Raw genomic sequence first — 27,396 nt, forward strand, 5'->3', positions numbered from 1 at the left:
CTACAGCAATGTCTTGAGTTAGTTTGGCACAAAAATATGCTAGGCTGAATGTTAGGGAGGACACCACAGTTAAGATCCCTAAGCCACATGGAAGCACAGTAACTATTTCACAGAGTCACAAATATATGAAGAGTGTATACATATATATAAAACCCTCAAAGCTAACTAGTGACATAGATCATATTTTCACGTCAGCTTTAAATACAGTGAAATAGCCTTTTAGAATCTAGCGATACGCCTGAGGTTATCCATAAAAAGCAGACAGAAGACAGGGATGAGGTTCTGGCTGCCAAGCCATTTGTGTCCAAATGACAGGTAGGAATCACTTAGTCTTAGGATTTCCTAGTTTTGCATCTGTTTTTGACCAGAGTATGAGTCTAGAAGACAGAAACTGCTGCATCCATCCAGTATCTAACACTGTAGTATATGGCAAGCCCAGTGCTTTTGTGACTAGTTGAATATCTTGTTTCATAGGATGAGGAATCCACTCCAAGTGGACTATTGGTTCCGGACAGCAAGAAACATCATCATCTAATCATATTTATATCTGAGCACCCGACACGTGTTTCAATCAATCTTTGTTCTCCCTAATAGAATGGAAGTTTCCAGAAGGCAGAGAATATTGGAAAAAATGTTGGCTTTATATCAGGAGGCCTCATCTATTTGTTATATATTGTTGAACAAATTACATACTAATTTTTCAACCAGAGACTGTTGTGAAGATTATAAATAATGTCAAAACATTCATTATTAGATTTGGCTCTTAGGAAACTTGATAAACACCAGCTATTATTTCATTATTGGAAACTCTATGGTCTTAGTAGTTACACTGTGTTCAAAGCTAGATGAAAACTCCTTTGGTATACCCACTGTGGCATTGGAAAACCTATACTACACAAACTACCTAATGAAAAGATTATACCTGGAACCTAGCTGATGGTCAATAATTATCTATGGATATTAAATGAATCAGTAAGCCACATTTGCTTTAGATAGGCATCAGTAGCCTGTATGCTGAGAACCAATGAATACATTATAAATCTCTCATTATACATCTGATAGGGAAAGAATACCAGTGAGGAAATGAAGAAATGGCTATGTACTATGATAGGTAGGTCTAAGTACTCCCCTCTTCCCTCACCAAAAAAAAAAAAAAAAGAAAGAAAGAAAGAAAGAAGGAAGAAGGGAGGGAGGGAGGAAGAAAGAAAGAAAGGAAGGAAGACAGACCAGATCTCTGGAGCTCATTTTCAATATAATTTGATCACAAATTTCTTGTACTACTTGGCCTTATGCATCACCAAATTAAATATCTCTTGTAGGGGGAGGGGCTGAAGAAAAGGCACAGTGGCTAAAAGCACACACTGCTCTTGCAGAGGATCCATATTTGATTCCTAGAACTCATATTGGGTGGCTCTCAATCGCTGTTTATGTCAGCTTCAGGGGATCTAAGACTTTTGGTTTTTTCAAACACATGCACATACTCACAGAGATAAAGACATACACACGATTAAAAACAAACAACAAAACAAAACAAAAAAAGAACACAAAAAAGCTGGGTGGTGGTGGCGCACGCCTTTAATCTCAGCACTTGGGAGGCAGAGCCAGGCGGATCTCTGTGAGTTCAAGGCCAGCCTGGGCAACAAAGTGAATTCCAGGAAAGGCACAAAGCTACACAGAGAAACCCTGTCTTGAAAAAAAAAATTTTTTTTTTAGAAACCTAGGGTTATTAATCCTAGCATTTGGGAGGAAGAGTTCAAGGCCAGCCTGATCTACATTGGGAGTTCTAGGACAGCCAGGGCTATACAGAGAAACCCTGTCTTGAAAAACCATTTTTTTAAAAAAAGCTGTAAGTTCACTAAATTTCTTAGATGCTTCTTTGCAGTGGACTGCAAGGACTCTAGGAAACATTTTTTCTAGGCACAGGTTCATGGGCTGCCTGCTGGTGAGGCACTAGTGCAAATATCCCTCGTCTTTGATGATCTAAAGTTGCTGGATTTGAAAGATCTTCTTTTCTTACCATGGAAATACGTATTTCCTCAAGGCGTTTACTTTATATTACTACAATCTAACCTTAAAATATGAAGATTTAAAAAACCAAAAAAGAAAAGAAAAAAAGAAAAAGCCGGGCGGTGGTGGCGCATGCCTTTAATCCCAGCACTTGGGAGGCAGAGCCAGGCGGATCTCTGTGAGTTCGAGGCCAGCCTGGGCTACCAAGTGAGTTCCAGGAAAGGCGCAAAGCTACAGAGAGAAACCCTGTCTCGAAAAACCAAAATAAATAAATAAATAAATAAATAAATAAATAAATAAATAAATAAAGATTTAAAGATCTATTTTAGAACCATGATTTGATAGGATAACAAACTAGGGAAACTGAGTGATTGAAGGTCAGTGTCCCAGGCTATCTGAGAGTAGTGGACGTACTTTGGAAGTACCGTGGAACCATCTACAGCTCTGCCATGTGCTAGCTGAATAAGCCTGGACTTTCAATCGTGGTCTGTTTTTCCTGGTGTATAACAGGAGGCTGTTAGTGCCCATTTCTCTGACCTCCACCTAATGGTTTATTGGGAAAACAGCCAAGTGCTTGGCATGTGGTATATACTCAATCATATTGCTTTCCTTTCCTTCATATCCATTCACTTACTGTCTTGCTCACCATCCTAATATAATATAGGTCATGCAATTCTTTGTCAATAAATAATCTTCCTGAAAGAAAAAGGAGTTTCAAATCAGAGTGTCTAGGGCCAAATTTTACAAAAAAAAAAAAAAAAAAAAAAGGCTTTTAACAAGATGGCTCATTAAGCACCAAACCACATTGTAAAGTTCAGCTCAACCACAGCTAGTGTTTTCTGGCCAGTTAATTGGGCATACTTTTAAATCCCACTGGCTAGAAGATGAAGATCAGTGTTTCATTGGGCATCATTAAAATTATTACCCTCGTGTTAGACTTCCCATGATGCTTAGTGACTAGAGGTAAGTTGGGAGTTTAATTTAGCTTCCAGAGCATCAGTAGGTTTTGTTCTCAGCAGAGAACAGTCAGTTATGTAATTGTCTTGGCTTCTGCTTCAGAAGGTGAACCCTGACTCTTCAATTAACTACAGATACTCAGGTCTTCAGGAGCTGTGCCTAGATTAGCTTTCCCACAAATCACTTGGAATGCAAAGATGATACCTAACTTCCCTAGACATTTGCTGAGAGAGAAGGTTCTAAGCTGAGCAGGCAGACACTGAAAAGACAGTCTAAAAATCAGGCTAGCTTTTCCCACCAAGGGTTTTCTACCCCTGCCCCTTTGCTGTCTATGGTGGCTTGAAGATTTCCCCCATATTCTCGGCCATCTAAATACTTGGTCCCCAGTTGGTGACACTATTTCAGTAGGTTTAGAAGGTATGGGCCTTGCTGGAGGAAGAATATTACTGGGTATGGGTTTGAGGGTTTTTTTTTTTTTCTTAGTGCACTCTCTTTGCTTGTTTGTGGTTAGAGATTTGAGCTCTCAGCTGCTGAAGCAGCCCCCATTTGCCTGGGGCCACGTTCCCTAGTCATGATGGTGATGGGCTCTTAACCTTCTGTACCGGAAGTCCAAAACAAACTGTCCCTTCTACATATTGCCTTGGTTACGGTGTTTCCTCACAGTCATAGAAAAGTAACAGAGTCACTGCCCTTACTATCCTAGACTGTCTTGCTCCCCTTTCTAAGCCCTGTCTGGTGTTTTGAACAGCATTTGCAAGAAAGTGTTAAAGAGGAAAATATCACAGGATAAAATGGGGCTCACAAAAGCAGACGAGAGAAGTTACTGTGTCATGAACAGTTTGACACAGGCACACTTAGCAGTGACACAAATCTGTGAGAGTGCAGTCATTTTATATCAACACAATCCAAAAATAAAACAGAAAACAAAAATAAAACCCCGACACAGCAAACAAACCAAAATAAACCCAAAATATAATATTAGACAATAAAGTCTTACATCCTAGTAACTATCACTTTCAATACTAATAAACACAGCTAATAGTTACAGAAACAAATGTGTGCCACAGTCTTTAGTAAATACTTAACACAGCCTATCTCTTATTGGCTGTTATCTTCAGCAGCTGAGAGCTCAAATCTCAAGTTGATATTTAGATTGAGCCACATGACTTCCTTATATCTCATGAGCTTGCTTGGCTGTAATATCACAGCCTTAAGAGTCACCCACGCCTCTGATTCTTTGACTGTGCACCCCAAATTCTGTATGAAATTCAAAAGTAACTATATAGACATTCTTTCTTGCCTTGTGCACATGTGGAGAACCAGACCAAAAATATGGCAACTCACCAGCCCTGGAGTGGTGGCTTGGTTGGAAAGTACTTGCAGTACAAGTATGAGGGCCTTTGTTGGTTCCCCAAGAACTCATTTAAAAAGGAAAAAGAAAGCTGGGTGTGGTAGCACAGACTGTAATTACAGCACTGGAAAGGCTGGGAAGGCAGAAACTGAAGGATCCCGGGAACTCATGAGCCAACTAGACCAAATTGGTGAGTTCCAGGCCAATGAGAGGCCAGGTCTCAAAGAATAGGATGGACAGTACCTGAGGATTAACAACCAAGTTTGTCTTCTGGCCTACACACACACACACACACACACACACACACACACACACACACACACACACACATTCATACACACATACAAAAACAGTATGACAACTCAAAGTCCAGGCAATCACCCTTAAGCCTTTATGCAAGCCAGGGCCCGTGGATGCTATCTATGACCACTCTGGTCAGTAGAGGCACCACACTGCTGATGCTTAGATGACTATCCTCCCAGGTTTCTCCTTGGCATGCCTCTGTGGCCTCATTTACTGCAGAATGAGGTCTTCCCAGGTAACGGGATGACGTCTGTGTACAACTTGACATTGTGAGTCATTTGACTGTCATCATGCAGCAGTCTTTGTGGTGCAGATCAAGCTCACCCTGTGGGAGTCCTGCAAGTTTCCTGGTGTATTTTCTATTTATTCTGAAGTGATTGTACTTGACACCTAGGGCTGACTAATACCTGTGTATGACCAAGATAAGTACCCAGATTCTACCTTTTAGAATTTTGAACAAAGTTACAGGCAGATAAACATAATCGCCGTTAAGATGAAGGCCATCTTGCAAATACCACATCTAGACTTGTCAGAAGGCAGACTAAGAGAAAAGCCTATCCATTGCCTGTCTTGTGTTTCCAGGAAGCTTTGCATTGTGTGCAAACAGCTACCACACCAGGAGCATCTTAGGAACATCAAAGCTCAAGCTCTTCCCAGAGCTACAGGGGACTCCCCTATGTGAGATGCTCCAGCATATAACATATGCATTCTTACTTCCCCAGGGGAGTCCTTGCCCTGGAAGACATGGGAATGGGGGGTGTGCTGGGGGTAGGGCCGGGGGAGCGCGGGAGGAGGGAGAACAGGGGAATCCATGACTGATATGTAAAATTAAATTAAATTATAAAATAAAAAAAATTTAAAAAAGAGTTTCATTTAGCTAGCTCTCTGTCGATGCTCTTGGTCATGGTGTCATGGTCGGCATTATGGTCACAGCAGTCATGGAGAACTTAACCAGATTCTGTGACCCAGAACTGCTGGGTTCATATACTTGTCCCTAAGGTATTTGTCACTGGGTGTTACCTAGACAGAAAGAATTGGAAAAATTCTACTGCCTTTCAGAATCAGAGTATGCTATCAAAAGGGAATTGAGTCCCAATGAACCTGGAATTGGAAGACTGTGGCTCTGTCACAGAATGTTCACATTTAAAAATTTAAGGGAAAAGTAAAAATATGTTTATTAAAAATAATCTTGTTCATTAAATATTTAACTGGAAACTGAATTAACATATAAAAGGGAAATATTAACTGAATATAATTGATTACCATACTATTTATAAAATGGTTTCATGTTTTTCCACATTAATTTTAAAATACAAAAAACCACATATAAATCCTGATCTGTCTTCTTATAGACAAGGACATTGGTGCAGGAGAGCTCTTTGGTCTCATCCTCACAGAACAAGTCGAACCTAGTGGTTTCATCATTGCATGTGCAAAGTTCGCTTGGAAAGCACACTGTCCCCCCGTGGAGAGGCACAGAAAGCCACTTTAAGTTGAAGCAGTCAAAAAAAGCAGAGATAAAAACAGAGCTTAGAAGAATGGGAAAGGGATGCAAATGAGTCAGACTTCCAGAGGCGTGGAAGGACCATCCAGAGAAAAACACTTGGGAATGGGCATGAAAAAAAATTTTGGAGAAGGAAGAAGAAAATACTGAAATGCAACATTCACAGCCTCACATAATAGTAGCTGCAAGAGAGAGTGAGCGAAGGGAAGTGAGAAAGCAGATGGTGGAAGGTTCTACGGAGCTGGGCCAGAGCATCGGGCTATTTGGCAACTCAAAGACTGGCATAAGGAATATATTTTCAGAATTCAGATATCCCAGTTTTATTCATTAAGTTTTAGCAGTGATTTTAAAATACACTAGGAAATAAAAAAGAGAAACAACACCAGAGAGTTTGGAAAACTCGACTGTGCTGGTGCTTGCACCTTCTATAATTCCGCACCTGTCTCATCAACTGCTGGCTGTGTCTCAGGAGACCTGACATCACTGTTTTCTGATTCGAGGAAAGAGCATGTGCCAGCACTTAGGAAAGTGCAAAGGTGAAGGGAAGCTTGGCACGGGACATGTGTATCTTTCAGGCAGGTGTTGGGTGGATGGTTCATCTTCTGAATATCAAAAGTGGCTGAGGTGGGTCTGAAAATACTTTTAATTCAACAGCACACTAGTGGGATCTGTTTTTCTAAGGGTTGCATACTCAAAGCAATTTGCTCCTAAGCATTTTCTTAACAAAACAAATGGTTGTTTAAGTATCAGAAACACAAAACAGCTACCAATTTAGGAGTCCCTTGAAAGAACCAGTTAATACACTGTTGAAAACCACAGTTCTAACTCTTGCCCTCTGCAACTGAGTTTGAACACTGAAATTTCTCACAAATTTTTGGTGTTTGGGCAAGCAAATCTCAAACCCACCAGGTATCAATTATCTTATAGACAACAATAGCTCCTACACATATGTCCAGCTGAATTGTTAATGCAGGTGGGTTATGCTTTAACTAAATCACCTCATCACTGAGATTGCCTCCATCAACAGAAAAAGGTCCTTTCAAACTCAAAGAGCTGGGAATTGCCACCTTGTATTACTGCACAATGCAGAGGACAATGAAAAAAGCCAGATGAGGCCTACACCTACCTCCCTTCCTTAGCCAATGAGGCCCATGCCTTGTCTTTTTAATGACCGCCTTCCCTCTGACCTGCTCATGGGAATAACATGATTTTTTTTCCTAATGGTAAAACTGATCCTTTCTTGCTTAAACCCATTTAACTGGTCTTACTGCCTTCACACTGAACATCAAACTCCAACATAAAATCCTTCTGTGCTCTGGGTCCCCCCTGACAACCAGGTTGCCCAAGACACTTGTGGGAGCTCCAGCCTGTGGAATTAATTACTCTCACTTCACAGCTAATGCTGAGACAGGACACTGACCTACTTTCTGACCAGTGTTCCCTCCGTCCACTCTTCAGGGCTGAGTTCTTGGTCCTTCACATCTCAGCCAGGACACTTCTCTCTGGGAGCCTTCTGTGATCATCTTTTCAAGGTTAGGTAAGGATTTCCTTCCTAGCAGCTGAGAGGGTTGTGTTATATTGAAAATGCTGCATTGCAAAGCCTCTTAGTCAGTCTGTGCAGAGACCCTGTCTGATTTCACTGTGACATTTAGCACAGTGCCTGGTACACAGTGTCACAGGTGCTCACCGAAGATTTGCCTAACACTCCATGAGGGTCCCAGCTCTAAAACCTGGGGACATGGGGTCCTGTTAGTTGTTTTCCTTTTTGTCTTAAGTCTTTATGGAAGAAAAGTACATACCAACAAATTCACAGTCAAATCTCCAAGCACAGAGACAAGAGAAGGAAGAAAACAGAATTGTGGGAATTGACTGCAAGACACAAGACATCCTGGCAACAAGTCCTGGGGTCCTTAATCAGGTTTCTTTCCCTTATGTCCTGGCTTTTCCTACCTACCCTGTGAAATTAATACCAGCTACTGAGCTTTTTGGTTTTATATGTCCCTTGTAAGTTTTGTAAAGAATTGGTGACAAATTAATCCACATTTGAGTGGCCTTTGCTTTAGATTTATAGATGGATCTCTACATTCCTGCATTCCACATTCATGGATTCAACTAAACTTGTATTGAAAATATCAGGAAAAGTAAAACTGTATTAAATGCACACAGAGATTTTTCTGTGTTGTTATTCCCTAAAGAGAATAACATAAACTATTTGCATAGTATTTATACTGTACTAGGTATTAGTAAGTAATCTGGAGATAATTTGGAAGTCTGTGAGAGGGGCTGGAGCGATGCCTCAGCAGTTAAGATCCCTTACTGCTCTTGTAGAGGCCCTGGGTTTAGCTCCCAGCACCCACATGACAGCTCATAGCCATCCGTCTCACCAGTTGCAGGAAATCCAATTCCTCTTCTGACTTTTACAGGCTCCTGCACACACATGGTACCCCCACATAAACTCAGACCACATATATGCACGAAATTAAACAAAATTTTAAAAAGTATATAAGAAAATAAAAAAAATAAAAATAAAAAAAGTATATAAGAAAATAGTGTGGCAGTTCCTAAAAGACAAAACAAAACAGTGTGTGTGTGTGTGTGTCTACTGTGTATGCAAAAGAAAGGAGATAGCAAAAAGGTACCTGTGTGTCTTTTTTTTTAAAACAGTACTATTAATAAGGGTAAAGATGTGAAAGTTAACCTAGCTATTTATCAACACATGAATGAATTTTAAAAAAAAGATACATACAAAGGAATATCTGGCTACAAGGAAGAATCTTGCCAATTGCTGCAAAAACTGGAGGGCAGTATGTTGAACAAAATAAGCCACACACAGAAAGCAAGTACCACATGTTCTCTCATATGTGAAAGCTAAAAATGTCAGCCCAGATATAGAACAGTGATTACTAACAGTTGTGAGGGCTAAGGGAGAGGCTGACTATCAGGAGGCTGAATTTCATCAGTGCACACTGTTTACACACATATAATATTTGTCAAAAAAAAAAAAATCAAAAACAAAGTGTATTCCGGGATAGGCATAAGCTACATGAAAATGCTACGCTATTTCTAAAAGTGACCTGAGCATCTGCAGAGATGGGTATCTGTGTGGGTATGAGGTGGGGGTGGGGGGATCGCAGAGCCAATCGTGTGTGACTCTCAAGAGGTACTTTGTTTTAACAGGAGCATCATACAATACCTATGCTTGAGCATGTATAAGCTGCTGCCAATCCTTTCTAATTGATCTTTAAAATGGGCCCCAAAATATTTGGCTATACCCATTTTTCTGTGAACACTGAGCAGCCAGGGGTGACTTCCTTTTGAGCACATAGCAGAGCATTTGGGAAAACGTCTGCTTTCTTTTTCTCATTCCACTTCTTTCCTGTCAGCCCACTGCAGACTTCCCTCACACCAGCTTCAATGCTGTATGTTTGTGTACAAGTCTTTCTGGAGTTCACGCCTCTTGTAAGCAGGGCCTATGTCTCACTTTTCTTTCTCTCCCTAATTCAGGATCCAGTATTTGTAGGCATACAAAAAGCACCACTGAAATATCTGCAAGTTGCATGGCTACTCTGCCCACCTAAGTATCCTTAGGTCTACTGTCAGGGAAACATCCTGGTCGTGTTATTTACTGGAGAGAAATCTTGGTGCCAAAGGAAGATTAAGAATTTTCTAGTAGCCATCCGCTCTCTCTTCTTGCTTCCGTTAAGCCTAGGCTCCCCTTCAGCATCAGTGACTCAGAGCTCCTATCTTTTCAAGGAAGTGCATAGGAGCTCTCAGTCTTAGGAAGTCCTAGATTTCCTCCCTGATGCCACAGAGGAACACAATTTACACATAGCTGGTCCCAACAATGACAACACCCGGAGTGACTTGAGTAAATGCAATGCTCTGCCATTTACACATAAATAATCATCAAGTCCAGATGAATCAAGTTTTGGCTTTAGTGTAAAGTCAAATTAAATGTTCTTTTGTTATCTTTTTTTTTTTGGTTTTCTAGACAGGGTTTCTCTGTGTGTATCCCTGGCTGTCAGGCTAGCCTCGAACTCACAGAGATCTGCCTGCCTCTGCCTCCCAAGTGCTGGGATTAAAGGCATGTGCCATCACCACCCAGCTAAATGTATTTTTCAAATGAACATGCTCTCTTAGATATCAGTGTGATGCAAAATGGTCTGGGGATGAATGGGTTACTTACTGCACATCCTACAAAAGGCAGCAGCAGGTTTTGTAGGGGCTTAGTCACAGGGTTCCATAGTAACACTCAGGGAATGAGTAGAGAGGGAAAAGTGAAAATAAAAACAAAATCAACTGTTCAATTAGAGCAGATGGAGAAAAACACTGCATAAGCTAATTGATTATAGCTATCGTGACAGCTGATTACAGTGTCTGCCTGCAAAATCACCGGGGGAGAACCACAAAAACCCTGCTGGCACTGTTTGGCTGCCTTCATGAAATATCCTTCAAATGGATGATGTCATGTAATTTGGCTCATTCTGGTAACAGAGTGAACCCATTGATGTGGTAATATAGAGGTAGGTCTGTTCTGCTGAACACAGAAAGCTAGACAGCTTTATTACTGCCTGTGGTTTGGGGTGTCCTAGGTTAGCCTGGCAATGATGTCAGAGGACTGTAACAGCAGAGCCTTTGGGATATATTTGATTTTTGTACCTGGATAACTTTATAGTTAGTGACATTATTATGCCTACTGACCCAAAGTGAAAAGGAATCATTATGTCTGGGTATTCCTTTGGGTGTGAATATGAGTTTGACCTCAAGCCCGCTCCCCCACTCCCTCTGGCACACACTCTGCTCAAGGGGAGAAGACAAATGCATCACAAAGCTTTGGGAGGACAGAGAGAGCATAAACAGAAAATCACAAGGCAGCAAGCTAGACCCTGAGAGCGCTCTGGGGACAGGGCTGGGAAGGGCAACTCACTCTGAACAACTTGGGGTAGAAAAGCTTGGCAAAGAAGCCTTAGACCTGGACATCTAAAGCCATCAGGACTCTGTCAGACACACAGAACACTCAGCTCAGAAGCTGGCGCAAATTCAGTTCCCAGTAGAGAACTGTATTACAGTTCACGGCAGGAGGCACTTTCGGTGCCGTGGACTGGAGGAAGCGTGTGCGGATGGGGAAACAATGTGCTGAGAAGGATCCACGTTCGGAAACATGCTTTGTGGCTGGGTGGGCCACAGTGATGCCCTTCTTATTTTAGCTAGGTGACTGATGACAGAGAGTACATTGTGAGCTGGTGAGGGAGGTGAAATCTGGAAGCCCATTTTGGCAGCTGTGATAAAAAGTTGAGTCATGATAAAAAAGAGGGGAGCACTGAGGGAATCAGAGCTGGACAGAGCTGTGCACACCTTCAATCCCAGCACTCTGGAGGCAGAGGCAGGTGGATCTCTGAGAGTTTGAAGCCAGCCACTAAGGTTCCCTGCTGGGACAGGAAGAGCTGGATGAATGTTGCAGGGCTGTGCCTCCTGGGGTGGGGGAAGCAACCCAGCATAGGCAATGCAAGTGTAAGGCCCTAGGAGGCAAAGTATTCCATGTGCTTTCTCTGCAAACCAGGAGGAGTATGCAAACAGAAGCCAGGTGCTTCAGTCAAGTTTGCAGAATTTTCTAAGAACTCGGAGAGGTGAAAGAAAGAGAGAAAGAAAGAGAGAGAGAGAGACAGAGAGAGAGAGAGACAGAGAGAGAGAGAGAGAGAGAGAGAGAGAGAGAGAGAGAGAGAGAGAGAGAAATGAAAAAAACCTTAAACTTAAAAAGACATGACAAATGTGGATGACAGTACTTATCAGGCAAGCTTGACAGCCTGAGTGTAATCCCATGATCCCAGGAATCTCCCAAAAATTTCAGATGTGGTGGACCACAACTGCAGTCCCAGTGTGCCTATGGTGAGATGGTAGGTGGAGACAGGAGAAAGGTTCTAAAGCTCCCATGCCACCTCCCCTGGAGTACACAGCACAGCAGCAAGAGAGACCCTGTCTCAACAAGGTGGAAGGTAAGAACTGACTCCTGAGAGATGTTCTATGACCTCTCCAGGCAAACCATCCCACACATGCACCCACTCCCCCACACAAACACACATAAAACGATCCTTTAGAAAACCCTCTATCACCCCTGAAAGGAAATGAAGTTGCTCTAGGATGACCAAGGTGCTCAACTTCCTCCTCTGTTCTGAGCATTGTCCCCAAACAGGAGGAGGCCATCCCTGGCCACCAGCTGTGAAGGACTAGGAGCGATATATGCTCACACCACTGCAGGCGACAGGCAGCCTGATGAACAGAAGTCTCTTAGGCTGAAGGGAGAGCGGAAAGAGGACAGGCTGCACTCAGAGTCCGGGGGGTAGGGGTGGGGGGTGGGGGGTTAGGTGTGGGGGGGTGGGGTAGGGGTGTGTGTGTGTGTGTGTGTGTGTGTGTGTGTGTGTGTGTGTGTGATGTCCAAACAAGGGAGAAGGGGAGGCTACAAGGAAGAAGATGAGAAGATAAATGGGGTGAGGAAGAGGCTCTGGATTCTAGCAGCTTGGTTGTTTTGTTTTGCTTTTTTTCTTTTATCAGCCATTAACCTCTGTATACAGCTCAGTCCTTTTAAACAAAAGTGTTGAGATGTAAACCTGTGTAAGGTTTGTTTTGAAAATACACAAGATGCTTGATTTTTTTTTTTTGGGGGGGGGGAATAGTCAATATATTGTCAACTACATTATTAGCTAACCTTGTCTGGGTGATATTTTCAATAGCCACTAACTTTGCATGCTATAGAGCAGGTGCTTTAAGTTGGCATGTACAGTTAAAGCAGATTCTTGTTGGTGCACAGTATACGTTAGCTTTCTATGGGGATGGTAGCTGTTTCCTCTTCTGTGTCTCTGCTGTGCCTTATAGGAGTATTTGTTTTATTTTCTGAATACCATTCTGTAATTTGGAAAGGAAAAAATTGCAACTGCTTTTGTTGACACTATGAATCCTTCTAACACAAATTGTATTAAGTAAACAAGATTGACATCTGCCTGCACATGATCTTTTCTGTTGTGGAATAGAATATTTGTTTAATAGGTAAAGATGTGTTGTATTTGTTTGTGTTGCAGAATAATTGTTTAACTATGTAAAGATGTGTTGCTTTTGTTTATGCTGCATTTGTTTAACTATGTAAAGATGTATTGCTGTTTTACCTTGCCTGCCTAAGGCACCTGGTTGGTCTAATAAAAAACTGAATGGCCAATAACTAGGCAGAAGAGAGATGGGTGGGGTTGACAGGCACAGAGAGAAAAGGGTGGCCCAGCCAGCCAGGGACCAGCCAGCCAGACACAGAGGAAGCAAGAAAGCAGGATGAACAGTACATAGATGAGGTAAATGAGTCTCAGAGCAGCACACAGATTAATAGAAATGGGTTGATTTAAGTTAAAAAAAAAAAGCTAGCAAAGAAACAAGCCTAAGCTAAGGCTGAGCATTCATAATTAATAAGTCTCTGTGGCATGATTTGGGGGCTGGCGTTCCAAGAAAGCCATGTACACTTTTCTGCTTACCAGTCTCTCAGGCTGTACCAGGCAATACTTTACCTCCTGCTGCTGACATCTTTATCTTGGTTGAGTCTCCTAAAAGCCCTGGGAGAGAATCGCTGTAGGCTGTAATGTTGTGGAGCCTCTTCCGCTCAGCAAACACTATGTTAAATAGTAGGAAAGCTCACAGAGCTAGGAAGGCACAGACCCTAGCCTGAACCCATGTCTAAAAAAACCAGCTCCTAGTCACTCCACAGCAGCTGCATCCTTGACTCCCAATTCATGGCCCAGCACAAAATGAAAGCTCTCCAAACTCAGAGACTACTCTGAAAGTCAGGATCGTCTTTGCATCCATTCATTAGCTATCTAAAGCTTTGGGTTCTTTTGTTGTTTATGTTGATTTAAAACAAGGTCTCATGTAGCCGAGGCTGGCCTCAAACTCATGATGTAGCCAAGGGTGACCTGAGGACTGGGACTTCAGTCATGTACTATCACCATGCCTGATTTATGTGATTCTGAGATTGAATCCGGCATATGATATGCTATCCTATCTATCACCTGAGCTACAACCTCAGTTCATCTCTACTGTTGTTATTAGTGTTGTTCCTGGGTTTCAGAATGAGAAAAGGAAGGCCATGGAAGGTTGTCTCCTTGGAGACACTCTTATTCTGAGTTCTGAGACTGGAATGCTGATTTCCCCTCAAGTAAAAGTAGTATTCAAGCAGCCTCCTCTGCTAGTGCCATATACCCCACTCCTAGTGAAGGAAACCGGTCCAAACTGGGTGCATGCTGGAACACCTCTGTGAGATCACTCAGATTAAATGCTTTTAGATGTGGAGAGCTGAGCACTGAACAAGGGTCAGCTAAGATAAGGAAGATAGCAGCTGGGCCTGGGCCTGAGCCTTCAGCATATGAATCAGGAGTCTTAGAGTTCAATAACTTGTTCCAAGCTTAACTTCAAAAGAGATGCTTTTATCAAGTATTCCAGAGGCCTCATCAAGGCAGAAAGCCAGGGAGACAACAGTGGGCTAAGCTATAAGGCACAGGGCCTGTAAACCTCAGATTAACATGTGTAAACGTTCACCCACTCTTGGCTACTCATTGCTTAACATTTGCAGACACTTTTAAGTTTTCAAGCCTCCAATACTCATGGATTTCCCAAGTCAGCATTTAATACCAGTTCCCCCCACAATACTATTCAAACTTCAGCTACAAAAGTATATTACCTGTGAGTGATCACATAAAGCAAAACCTTGATCCTAATGCTTTGGGTCATCAGTTACTACCTAAAACCACATGTGTATCATGATCCCTGACTTATCAGCCAATTGCTCCCAGGTTATTGGTTACCAAGCACCCATTTGTGGTGGTATTGTGTTCCCCACAATATTGTGCACCCTAATAAACTTATCTGGGGTCAGAGAACAGAACAGCCACTAGATACAGAGGCTAGAAAATGGTGGCACACACGCCTTTAATTCTAGCATTCCAGAGGCAGAAATTCATCTGGATCTTTGTGAGTTCAAGGCCACATTGGAAACAGCTAGGCATGGTGACACATGCCTTTAATCCCAGGCAGTGATGGCAGAAAGCAGAAAGGTATATAAGGCGTGAAGACCAGAAACTAGAAGCATTTGGCTGGTTAAGCTTTCAGACTTTTGAGAAGCAGTTCAGCTGAGATTCATTCTGGATGAGGACTCAGAAGTTTCCAGTCTGAGGAACTGGCGAGGTGAGGTAGCTGTGGCTTGTTCAGCTTCTCTGATCTTCTAGCATTCACCCCAATACCTGGCTCTGGGTTTGATTTTATTAATAAGACCATTTAAGACTCCTTCTACACCCATTATTTGGTTCATACAAAGAAAATCACATATGTTTTCTTTGTCTCCAAAATGACATTAAAAAAAAAAAAACCTATTTCAAAGAAAGATTGTACTAAACAAGACAAAAAGTTACACTGTGTGCATGTGAAATTCATACAAGACAATCAATTGCTGGAGATACAGCTGATGATTGGAATGCTGACAGTGCATTGTTGAAGACATGGAAGATCATGGAAATGTTGCCAAAATTGCCTTTTGAGAAGGTCCACCAATACATCCGGAGGAACTCGGTCCACACAAACTTAGGAGCATGAGTGAGGAATGAGATTGGGAGGGGAGGGGCGTGGGTATCCTTAAGGAAATGTCATTACTTCGGATTAAAGGACCTGCTACAGATGAGTTGTAGGAGTGAGAATATAAAGACAGAAAGGTTGCAAACCGACCCAGACTTTGAGAACAGTGCGACGGGTCACTAAAGCGTTTGAAAGGAATTTGCTTGGTATCAGGTTATGTGACCAACCTGGACAGGGAAGTCCTATTCACACTATCCTGTTCAATGTGTTATATTCCTAGTATTTTAAAAAGTATACTACACAAACACCAATTTTACTCCTCCCCCGTACCCTATATATTTGAAACAAACAACAGCTTTGGATAATTTAAGAAAAAGCAAGCAAGCAAGCAAACAAACTTGGAACAATCATAGTTTTGCCAGTGAGAATTACAATGCTGCTTCCATGGTGGTAAGCTCCACTCCTTTGAAGCATCAAGTATGAGACGACACAGTCCCCGCCCCCATGGTGGGCTGTCAGGTTAATGCTGAACACCTGTGGCTAACTGTGCTTCCTTACAAAGAGTGCTTGGCTTAGGGCATCTGTACCCTTTCAAGGGGCTGTGGGAAGTGATTTGTGAAGAGCTGGTGTAGAGAGAAGAGAAGCCATACTGTCAGACAAGCTCCCCAAGTCTGAGGAAAATCCTCTCTCCCGCCTGCCCAGCAAGTCTGCTCTCTCACCCCAGGGGCAGGGTGAGGAGAGACTCAGGGCTGGTTCACAAACAGGTTGCCAGCTGCTCAGCTGTTATGCCAGATGCAAATTAACTACCATCAGAATGCAGAGCCACAGGTTAAGGCTCCTTCTTAAAAAAAAAAAAATACAGAAACTAGACATGCTAACAAATGCTACTCAGGCAGCCTGTGTGAACTGAGTGCTTGGATGCAAATCTCCAAGTCTCCAAACCTATGGAAATCTCTGGGGCTGTGAGGCAACAAAATTGTACATGGAGTACATGAAATACACATCAGGCTTTATGAACAGGTGGTCATTTTAAATCCAACACATGCATTATAAGCATCTTGTATATCATTTCTCCATCATAAAGCATTTTGACTTTTTGTTTAGGCCCTTTCCAAAGAAAATGTGGGGGTGATAGACTGGAATGTGGATACCCTTAGAAACACAGCTGTTAAGAGGAAGACACTTTCTTCCATCCTTCCATTTAAAAATTATATAAGGTAAGTTTATCCCAGAGAGGCCAGATGCTCAGCCTCACGGTTGGACTCTTGTGTAGCAGTAACAACAGCAAAAATAAAAAATAAAATAAAATAAAAATGTATTGAGTTTTACTCTGCGGTAGGCACAGTCCTGAGGGTTTTACACAGGAGGCTCCTTTTGATTCCCACAAATCTATGAAACGCATTATCATTTCACAGCTGTGGATGGCTGAACAAGGTTGGTTTCCAAAAGGAACTCTGGAACTCAGGTAGAATGACCTTAGAGGGCATTCTCAACTACTAAGCAAGCTAGGATTGTTAATCATTTGCTGTCTGCAGACACTTAAATGTATACTTCTAAATAAGTAACCGTGCTTTTTGAAGGAGTATCTTGGAATCTAACTCTGCACACACAACTACAATCTTTAAAGGTCCACACAAAATAGATAATATTATCGCCATTTTACAGATAACGAAGTTGAAGGCAGTAGAGTACAGCTATTTCTCTACGTTGCATTAGTTGGTGAGTGGTAAAAGATTCAGCATTCAAATCTATCTGGTTCTTTTAGACAAGTAAGTCTGCCTTCCTGCAAGACAACTAGCTTGTCCCCTAAGCAGGATCTGATTCCACTTTAAACATGAATGCAGCAAACAGTTGCTCTGAAGTCAACGTGGACCCAGGCATTTCTGGAACCCATTTAAATCTGCTGCAAGAATTCCACATTCCTAAACGCCACAAGTCTCTCTCCCATCCCCCAACACACACACACACACACACACACACACACACACACACACACACACACACACACACACACACACACACCCTGTTCACCAAGAAAGACTTACTGTGAAGAAGCCGCTGGTGAAGCAAACTTGGGTGGTTTGGGGGCTGTTGTGTTGAGATGGAGGAGGAGAAACTTCAGTGACTGTAGCTTTCTCAGAACACAGCCGGCAACCGACTGGATCACAGAGCAGCGGCCGCAGACGCCTGCAAGCACCAAGTGCTGAGAAATGGCAAGGGCCGCTGTTCTGGGAAGGCAAGGAGGGGGTACTGCCGGGCTCTTTGCATCTCAGTGGTAGTCATTCCCTCACCGGATCTGTCAGGGGCAATATGTCTAAGAAAAGCAGCTCGGATCTCTCACCCGAGCGCCTTAGACAGTTTCCAGAGCGTTTCAGCGTGGCAGGCGGCGGATCCCTCTCGCAGCTGGGTGGCGAGTCCCCCGGCGGGGCAGTTCCGCGGTGGCGGGGCAGTTCCGCGGTGGCGGGGCGTGAAACTCCACCTGGCCGGCACACACCTGACACTCGGGTGCTGGCCAAAACCTCTCAGGAGTGAAGCAGGTGGGGTCAATCTCCCGATCCCGCCACCGAACTAGTTTGAGATGTGTTGCAACACCAAAGGACCAGGTCCAGACAGGGAATCGCTTCTCCTTTTGCTAGAAAGAGCGCTTAAGTGAGGAAGGAATCACTTTCCAGGTGTGCAGGCTCCGCTCACCTCCTCTCCCCACCCCCACCCCTTTCCCCACCTCTTCTCAGAAGGGGAAAATCCTTCCCTTTGAAAGGGAGGAGGGGAGGCAGCCAGCGAGAAGAGCCCACAGAGGGGAGCCAGGATGATGTTTATCCCCCCCAGTCCCAGCCCACCTCCCAGGAAACTGCTTTTGAAATTCCGACCTTGAAGTGTGGGGAGCTGGCCTTTTTTACAGTGGAGATGGTTGACAGTAAAAAACTTATCCATGGGCCAGTGTTAATTCTTCACCTGGCTGGCAGGAACCTGCAGGCCCCCAACCAGGAAATGCCTGCTCGTGTCAGCTTGATGAGAGCAGAGCTTGCTTAGAGGAGGGTGAAGCAGAGGAAGTCACTCATTTCACCTGTTTTGGGGGGGGAAACCAAGTCACCACATTGAAAGAAACCATCCACTTGAGATTTAATCCACTCTCTTCATTCAGTTTGAAGTAGGCAATCGAATGCCAGTTCAAGATCCTGTAGTTGCAAACTTTGCTCCGTATTTGTGGTCGTTTCTTCTCCAAAGCATTTTTCAAAGCCGTCCTTGTTTTGATTGTACAGTTGATGAATTTTCTGAAGTCAAAGCTAGTCATGTGCTGGTTAGCTGAGCGTATAATAAGTGGAGCCAGACGTGCTCATTATCCCTCCACCGCTAACCCCTCCCCCCCCACAGACACACACACACACACACACACACACACACACACACACACACACGCACACACGCACACACACACACGATTGATCACTGGTACAATCCAGCTGAATGTGGCACTGTTTTCCTGCCCTCTGTGTTGCTACTCAAATCAGATGTTGTGGTCACCATGGTAACCACCTACCTGTTCTCCCTCTTCTATTTATAAAACTTAAAGTGCACCGGGTCTATGATTTAAAAAAAATAAAATAAAATAAAACTCGAACAGCTCACCAAACTTGCCAGATGAAGGAAGTAATTTCATATAAATATTTCATCTAAAAAATGATAAATGTGTTTTGTTCATCAGAAACAATCAGAAAAGCAGAACTGGGGATTAGAATCTGTTCACTGTTTAGGAACTAACTAACTAACTAACTAACTGACTGACTAACTAACTAACTAACTAATCCCAACGGGTTCTCAGGGATAAAATAGGATTATTATTAGTTTTTAAGTGATCTTAACCAAATGGCTGTCTTGATGGGACCCATGGCTCTAGAAGTCTCCGGCTTTAGCTAGGGTGAGCAAACTAATCAAAGTTTTATGTATGTGGGGTTGTACTCTTTTGTATAAGTTTCTCTTATCACACAAAAAAGTATTTGGAATGAAAACAGTTTAAAAAAAGACAAAAAAAAAAAACAAAGTTTTTTTTCTTTTGAAAAACTTTCACTTTTCAGAGTCACACATTTATATAATGTATTTTAGCCATTTCCATATCATGACCCCTGACCTCTCATTCCAACAACCCCTACCCCCACCCCACACCTGCTTTCATAACTTCTTTTGGTCTTGACTGAGCATGGGCTGGAGGTCATCTACTGCAGCCAAGAACAGCCACTTGTTGGAGGCTCTTTATTCTGTTGTTCATTTTGAACTCTTTGTCCAAACTACAGTGGTTGTAGATGTAAGGACTTATAGCTATATCTTTATTCCACTCCAGTGATTAACATGTCTGTTGTACCAGTACCACACTGTTTTTATCATTATGGTCCTGTAGTATATATAACTTGGAATTAGGTATTATGATTCCTCCAGAGGTATTCTTTCTTATTGTTCACAATTGTTTTGCTTACTAGACAAGTCTTTCTTGCTTCTAGACATATTTTAAGACTGTTTCTATTGTACCATGAAGAATTAAGTTGGCTTTTTGATTAGGATTCCTTTAAATTTAGAGACTGCTTTTGTTAGAGGATGACCAATTTCACAATATCAGTCCTATCCATCCATAAGCATAAGAGGACATTCCAACTTGTACTGTCATCTTCTATTTCTTTCTTCAGTATTTTAAAGTTTTCATTGTGAGTTCTTTTGGTGCTTTGGTTAAGTTTATTCCAAGTTTTTGTGGGTTTATTCTGTTGTTGTTGTTGCAAATGGGATTGTGAAGAAACAGCCTGCCTCTATCTTAGTCTTTTTTTTTCTTTTTCTTCTTTTCTTTTATAATTAATTTAATTTTACATATTAGCTACGGAATCCCCTGTCCTCCCTCCTCTCACCCCTCAGCCTTCCTCCCTCCCCCCAATCCACCACCCATTCCCACCTTCTCCAGGGCAAGTTCTCCCCTGGGGATTCAGCCCAGCCTGGTAGACTCAGTTGAGGCAAGTCCAGTCCTCAGCAAAGTGTCTCAGCATAGGCCCTAGGTTCCAAAAAGCCAGCTCATGCACCAAGGACAGGTCCTGGTCCCACTGCCTGGGGGCCTCCTAAATAGTTCAAGATCATCAACTGTCTCACTTATCCAGAGGGCCTAGTCCAGTTCCATGGGGGCTCCTCAGCTATTGGTTCACAGTTCATGTGTTTCTGCTAGTTTTGTTATTTGTTCCTGTGCTTTTTCCAATCATGGTCTCAATATCTCTTGCTCATATATAATCCCTCCTCTCTCTTGCCAATTGGACTCCTGGAGCTCCACCTGGGGTTTGGCCATGCATCTCTGCATCTGCTTCCACCAGTCACTGGATGAGAGTTCTATCATGACAGTTACGGATTATTTTCTATAGTTTAAGGATTATGTAATACTTCATTTTAACCCTTTATTTGTAAACTAGAATATAATAATTGTTTGAAGACTAATTTTTAATTGTTTTCCTTTAGGTAAGTCCTCAGTTTACCTAAAAGCATAAAGATAGAGTCTCTGTCACTCAACCTCCTGAGAGATGATGTTATTTCAGTGCACATCTTTCCCCCTCTCTTTCCAGTGTCTTTAGCAAAACTCCCACATCCTGCCCCCACCTTTTTGCCCTTGTTTCTACCATTCCTCTTTTTATGTATGTTTCTACTGCCCTACTTCCTATCTACCAAACCAATGCTGACCACTAACCCCACTGTATTAAACTGAAATACTTAAATGATATGTATATCAGACTAAAAAATACTTAACTTTTAAAGATGTTTTTTTCAAATTTGTATCACCCTGCAGTAAGACAAACGAACATTTGTCCTAGTTTTGGAATTTTATACTTAGTGAAAAGAGTCAGAACAAATAAACTAATCCATTCTGAAACATATAGCTTCAAACCTTTTTAATTGTAAATTTTTTTCTTGAGAATGTCATACATGTATAAAATGAAATAGGCCCATTTTATCCAACCTCTGCCATGTCTATCGAATAGGACCAACTAACTAGGATGAATGTACTGGCGCAGTGCTGGCACAGCTGTTAGTGAGTAACCAACAACTTTTTAACTGGATTTGAGGCTTGCTCCATTGGAGAGAATTTCCTACCTAGTACCGTCATCTTAGTCAAAAGCCTAAGACAGGGGAGGTCATGGGCCCTAGGGCAGAACCTACTATTATTTTCCTGATTGATGATGCTGTCAAATTGCCTACTAAATATATATGTTTACATATATACTCCTCTATACATTTAACACTTTGTCTTGGTTTTTCATCTTCCTCATGTTTTAGGCAGGGACCTGTCTATCTGGGGTTGGGTTGTTGGTTAAGGTTTTTGTTGCGATAGTATTTTAATTCAGGTCACCTTTCTACTTTTAATGAAGACATTTGCATTTTTCAGGAAAGACTAGTTTTAATTGGATTGAGACAACATTTGTCCTGTTTAGACCGATGTCCAGGTCACTAGACTCTGTACCCAGACCTCCACAGTCAGATGAGAACTATCTACAACTACAGATGTTGTCAATGGTAAACACTCCATGAAAAGAGAGTATCAATTTACTATGTCACAGCTAGTCCTTAAAGAACAATTGTTTGGGGGAGTAAAGGGATACCAGTAGTACTATGTATAGTAGCATATTAGTAATTATGGGTATGAGTAGAGAAATAAAGAGAACGAGAAAAACATCACAGTGGGGTTAGTGGTCAGCATTGGGTTGGTAGATAGGAAGTAGGGCAGTAGAAACATACATAAAAAGAGGAATGGTAGAAACAAGGGCAAAAAGGTGGGGGCAGGATATGGGAGTTTTGCTAAAGACACTGGAAAGCAAGGGGGAAAGATGTGCACTGAAATAACATCATCTCTCAGGAGGTTGAATGACAGAGACTCTATAAACTAGGGCAACCTGTGTTTGACAGAGGACAAAGGAAGAAGATAGGGTGTGGTGTGGGGAAGAGTTGCGAAGAGTGAGGGACCAAGGTGGTCTGCTACAATGACTTTAGATATTACATAAATAAGGAAAAACTGTAGCCTATAGGGGTCAACATGAGCTGGGTGAAGACTTGGGACTGGGGCATATTGTCAGTTGACTTCCTGACCTCACGGGTGACCTGGATAGGGGCCAGAGTCTCACTGTCATCTCAAACATCAAATAGCAAGTGGGAGTCGGGAATGAAGTATGAGTGTGTACCCTGTCTTCAAATGGTGAACCAGAATGAGTATCAATGTTGTGTGTGTGTGTGTGTGTGTGTGTGTGTGTGTGTGTGTGTGTATGCGTGCACTTTTGTATCTTTAAAGCTGTATTAACTCCAATCATAGTTCTAGATGCCATGGGAGCATGCTGAAAGCTGACAGCATGGGAGCAGGAAGTTAATGAATTCCTGCAGAAGGATGAAGGCTATACAATTACAGACCTGTGGATTGATTTTTCTCTGTTAAGCAAAGTTATTTGACCATCATTATGAAACCAGTTAGCTACAAGTAAGAGTTGATCTCTGGGGCAGGTCAGTTATTGTAGACTGCATGTCAAGCTGCCTTAAAAAGAAACACAGCAGTCAAAGGCTTTTATTACAAAGTTCTTCCTCTTGAGGCATCCTGAAGCAATGCCCCCTTTGGCGCCTATAAAACATTAATGAACCTTGCTGACAAAAGTGCTCTCCTGCCCACACGTGTATCTATCACCTAAGACAGGCATCTTGCTGCTTTCCAATCAATAACATGGATGGAAAAGCTCCACCTGGGTGTGGTGATACTGGTCTGTAATCCCAACATTGGAGACTAAGGCAGGAGGTTTGAGGTCATGCTTCATAGTAAGAGCATGACAGAAGATGAAAGAAAAAAGAAGGGGAAGGAGGAGGAAAAGGAGAGGAAGGAGAAAGAAGAGGAGAAGGAGGAAGAAGAGGAGAAATAAAACTCACAAAATAGTTGTGCCATCATTGCAAATAACTCTAGCTCCATTACTCAGTGGAGCAATTCCGTTTTTTGGCTTGTGGGGATCAAGACTGGATGTTTCCTCTGCTCAATGAGGTTGGAATTCTGCATTGTTTTAGTGATGGAGCAGTGGTAGCTCCCACTTTCAGTCAGAACAGGAATATTTTCATAGTCACTGCATAGAGAATCTTAGACAACTCAATCAGTCAGCAAGTGAGACAGATTTGGGGGGTGAGACACTGGACCCACTAAACAGGTGAGACGCTGTAATAATTGCCAGATCATGGCCAATGTCATCAGCTGGTCTTTTACCACTTTCCAGGTTAGTGTGGTGTTGCAGGAATCTTAAAAGTTCTTATTAATAAAATCAAACCTGAGGCCAGTTATTGGAATCAATGCTGGTAGATCAGAGAGACAGAACGAGCCACAGCTATCTCACCTCGCCGGATCCTCAGCTGGTCTTGTTTCCTCCGACTGGAAGCTTCTGTGTCCTCATCCCAATCGCTCTCAGCTGAACTGCTGCTGCTGGAAAGCCTGAAGCTTAACCAGCCACATGCTTAACCAGCCAAATGCCTCTAGTTTCTGGTCCTCACGCCTTATATATCTTCCTGCTTTCTACCACCACTCCCTGGGATTAAAGGCTGGCTTTCTGGAATTAAAGGCGTGTCACCATGCTTGGCTATTTCCAATGTGGCCTTGAACTCACAGAGATCCAGAGGGATTTCTATCTCTGGAATGCTAGGATTAAAGGTGTGAGTGCCACCATTTTCTAGCTTTTGTATCTAGTGGCTGTCTGTTCTCTGACCCCAGATAAATTTATTAGAGTACACAATATTTTGGGGAACACAATACCACCACAGTGTGGTTTACAGGAAGACTCAGTGAAAACATTGGTACCATAACAGATGTGATTTCTGCTGGTTAGAAGGCCAGGACCACTCCATGGCTTTGTTTCCTTTCTTCTCTGCTGCTTGACTCTTCTTCCATGGATGTTCTCAAGATTTCCAGAGTTATTTGCTTCCTATTTGATTCAGAAATCTTTCAGAATCTACTGTCTTTATTTTATTTCGGAGACAGGGTCTCACTGTGTCACCTTGGCTGGCCTGGAACTTACTATGTCTAGGCTGGTCTTGAATTCACAGAGATCTGCCTATGCTGCCTCTGAGTGCTGGAATGAAAGGCATGTACCACCTTGACTAGCCCAGAATCTACTTTCTTTCATGTTAGATAGGGTAAAAAAAAAAAAAAGAAAGAAAAAAAAAAAGAGGAAGAGGCATAGAGTGATGAACTATAAGATTTTTGCTCTGAATTAAAACTTTAGACTGGGGGATATGGAGACTTGGTTTAATTCCTACCTTGGCCAAATTCAGCTATGTAATTTTTGCCAAATGATTTTTTTTTAAAGTCTGTCAAGCTTTATATATAAGGGGACAGCAAAAGGAAATGTTCTGCAAAGTTCAAAGATCAGTATAAATGTCAAATGTCACAGGACTACTGTATAGCTAAAATGATACTATAGACTGGTGGTTTTAGATGAATTAATAGACATTAAAAGAACATGGAGCCTTTGATTAAGCATACCCCAGTTACAGCAATCTAGGTAAGGAAATCCAGCTTCAAACCTCAAGTCTATATTCAATCAAGCATCTGCTCCTATCAACTCTACCTCTGAAATGCTCCTCTGCTCCATCTAGCCCTTCCTGTTGTCACTGTATTCATGCAGGCCCTCTCTCAATGCGACTCCTTTTTAGTATGTTCCTTTCCTTGCTTATAAGTCGTACTTTTCCAAAAACATTCATCTAGTCTTGTGTTCCCTCTGTTGGAATTCTTTACTGAATCCCTATTAACTCCAGCATCAAGCCCTTGTTCTCAGTGAAGAACACAGCTCCCTTACAAACTTGATATACAGAGATGCTGGCATCTGCTCTTAGCATCTTCCTGGGAAACGGGATGATGCTAAACTGACAGCTTTTTCTCCTTTGTCTAGCCACTCCTTTCATTCTTCTAATACATGCTCAGACACTGCTGCCTTTGGGGGTCCTTCTGAATTTCCCAGCTGGAGTTAAACAGCACCTTATGATTCACACAGTATCCCCAACAGCATGTATCTATCACAGCACCTTGGGGTGGTTTGGATCCTTCTTTGGCTGAAGGCTCCACTAATATAACTTAGCCTAGCTTCTCTCGCAGTTTGCTTGCAATAAACACTGAAGAGGCATTTCTGATTGTGCATAGCATTTCACAGGAAAGTTTGAAATCCAATCATTTACCTTTCACAGGTAGCTACTTTTATATATAACTAGAGATGCTTAACAGTAATCAGTGAGTGAATTGTTAAGAGTTATTGATTTGTCACTCAAATTAGTGTCTTACTAGTGTTTATTGAGGACTTTAATTTGGCATTGTAATGGAAGGTTAGGTGCCTTATGGCATTTGGCTACACTGCCAAATGTTTTATTTTTAGTATTGAAATTTTTTATTTTACTAGTATTATTCCTGGAACTCAAAACACTTACTAATTATCCAGATGGCCAAGATCAACTTCAGGTGACATTATACACCTATTTTGGAAGGGATTTTTTTTTTTTTCCAGAACCAAAGTCTCTTGGATAGGTTGGGATTCTTAGAAAGGCAGACTGTCAGGCAAGACTGTTATTTGGATTTATAGTTTCCAATAACTGTATCAAACACTTGATTTCTCTCTGAAGACTGGACTGATTAATAAATAAAACAGAGCCTGAAGGACCTCAGCAATGAAAGTCCACTTTGCATATGACTTATTACTGTTTTCGTAACATCTGTTTTTGCCAGTGAGGCTGCTCTCTCAAGTGTCTGTTTTTTCTTTAATGTATTTCTTCAGAGAATAAAAAGAAAGACAAAAAGCATCTGAACATGAACAACAGCTTTGTTCAGTTCACAATATACAGAGAAGAGGGCATACTCAGGGTGTGTGGTGCCACTATAACCCAGCCGACTACTCACTTCCCTATAGATGGTGTTATGTGATTTCCAAGCATCTATGTAGGACAGAATTTGTGACACCATGGGTAGTACAATTCCAAGATATCTATATATCCCAAGAGGCAAATGTAGCTCATTTGCAAGCATCATTTTCTTAGGAGAAACAAAAGTAAACATTCAATCTCTTATTCTGTAAATAAGTGATAGGTCACAATGTAGGGCTCAAATGATCACATCTGCATGGATGAAAGCACACTAATAATCTCATCAAAACTGTGCTTCCAAACTAGAGGTTCAGAAGGGATGCTACAGTATGTTGGAAAGTTCTTTACCTCCCAGATTTGGGATTTGAGATTGCTAATGAAAGTCTTTTGTTAGATGAATTATTTTGTTAGATGAATATGGCCTTATTTTTCACTATGGTCCCATGGTTGTCTAAGAAAAGTAAATGGAAAAGAAGAAAATCAGAGACAAAGAACTTGAGAAAATTACTTCTTAGGAGTGAATATTCGTATTGATTTGGTCTATGTTTTAAACCATGCTTTGATTAATGGCATAAAGCTTCCTCCTCCATATTTTTCTCCTGGTCTCCTAAATCTGTAAGTCATGTTTTTTACATAGGATGCATCTCAAATATCAATATGTTCAGTGGCAAGAAACAAATGCATGTAAACTCAGGAAACATAGTGTTATGGTTTGGGTATAAAGTATGCCCTAATGTTCATATGTTGAAGACTTGATGACCAGCTGGTGGATCTCATCACGGAGAAGCAGTTATATCAT

The 27,396-nt window shown here is 42.0% G+C and overlaps 1 protein-coding gene across 24 annotated transcripts in view; it reads right to left on the bottom strand.

Moving 5' to 3' along the window:
- The window catches only part of Dlg2 (discs large MAGUK scaffold protein 2), a 1,876,145-nt gene that overhangs the window by 223,297 nt on the left and 1,625,452 nt on the right, over positions 1-27,396 (bottom strand). The window contains exon 1 of one of the 24 annotated variants that reach the window (XM_037207350.1): positions 17,765-18,354. The exons of the other annotated variants lie outside the window; for them this stretch is intronic. The gene's annotated coding sequence lies outside the window, so the exon portion shown is untranslated. Of the gene's footprint in view, positions 1-17,764; positions 18,355-27,396 lie in introns of those variants that run through there. 24 annotated transcript variants of the gene reach the window in all.

The sequence above is a fragment of the Peromyscus leucopus genome, chromosome 1 (assembly GCF_004664715.2).
Source record: "Peromyscus leucopus breed LL Stock chromosome 1, UCI_PerLeu_2.1, whole genome shotgun sequence".
NCBI classification, from domain to species: domain Eukaryota; kingdom Metazoa; phylum Chordata; class Mammalia; order Rodentia; family Cricetidae; genus Peromyscus; species Peromyscus leucopus.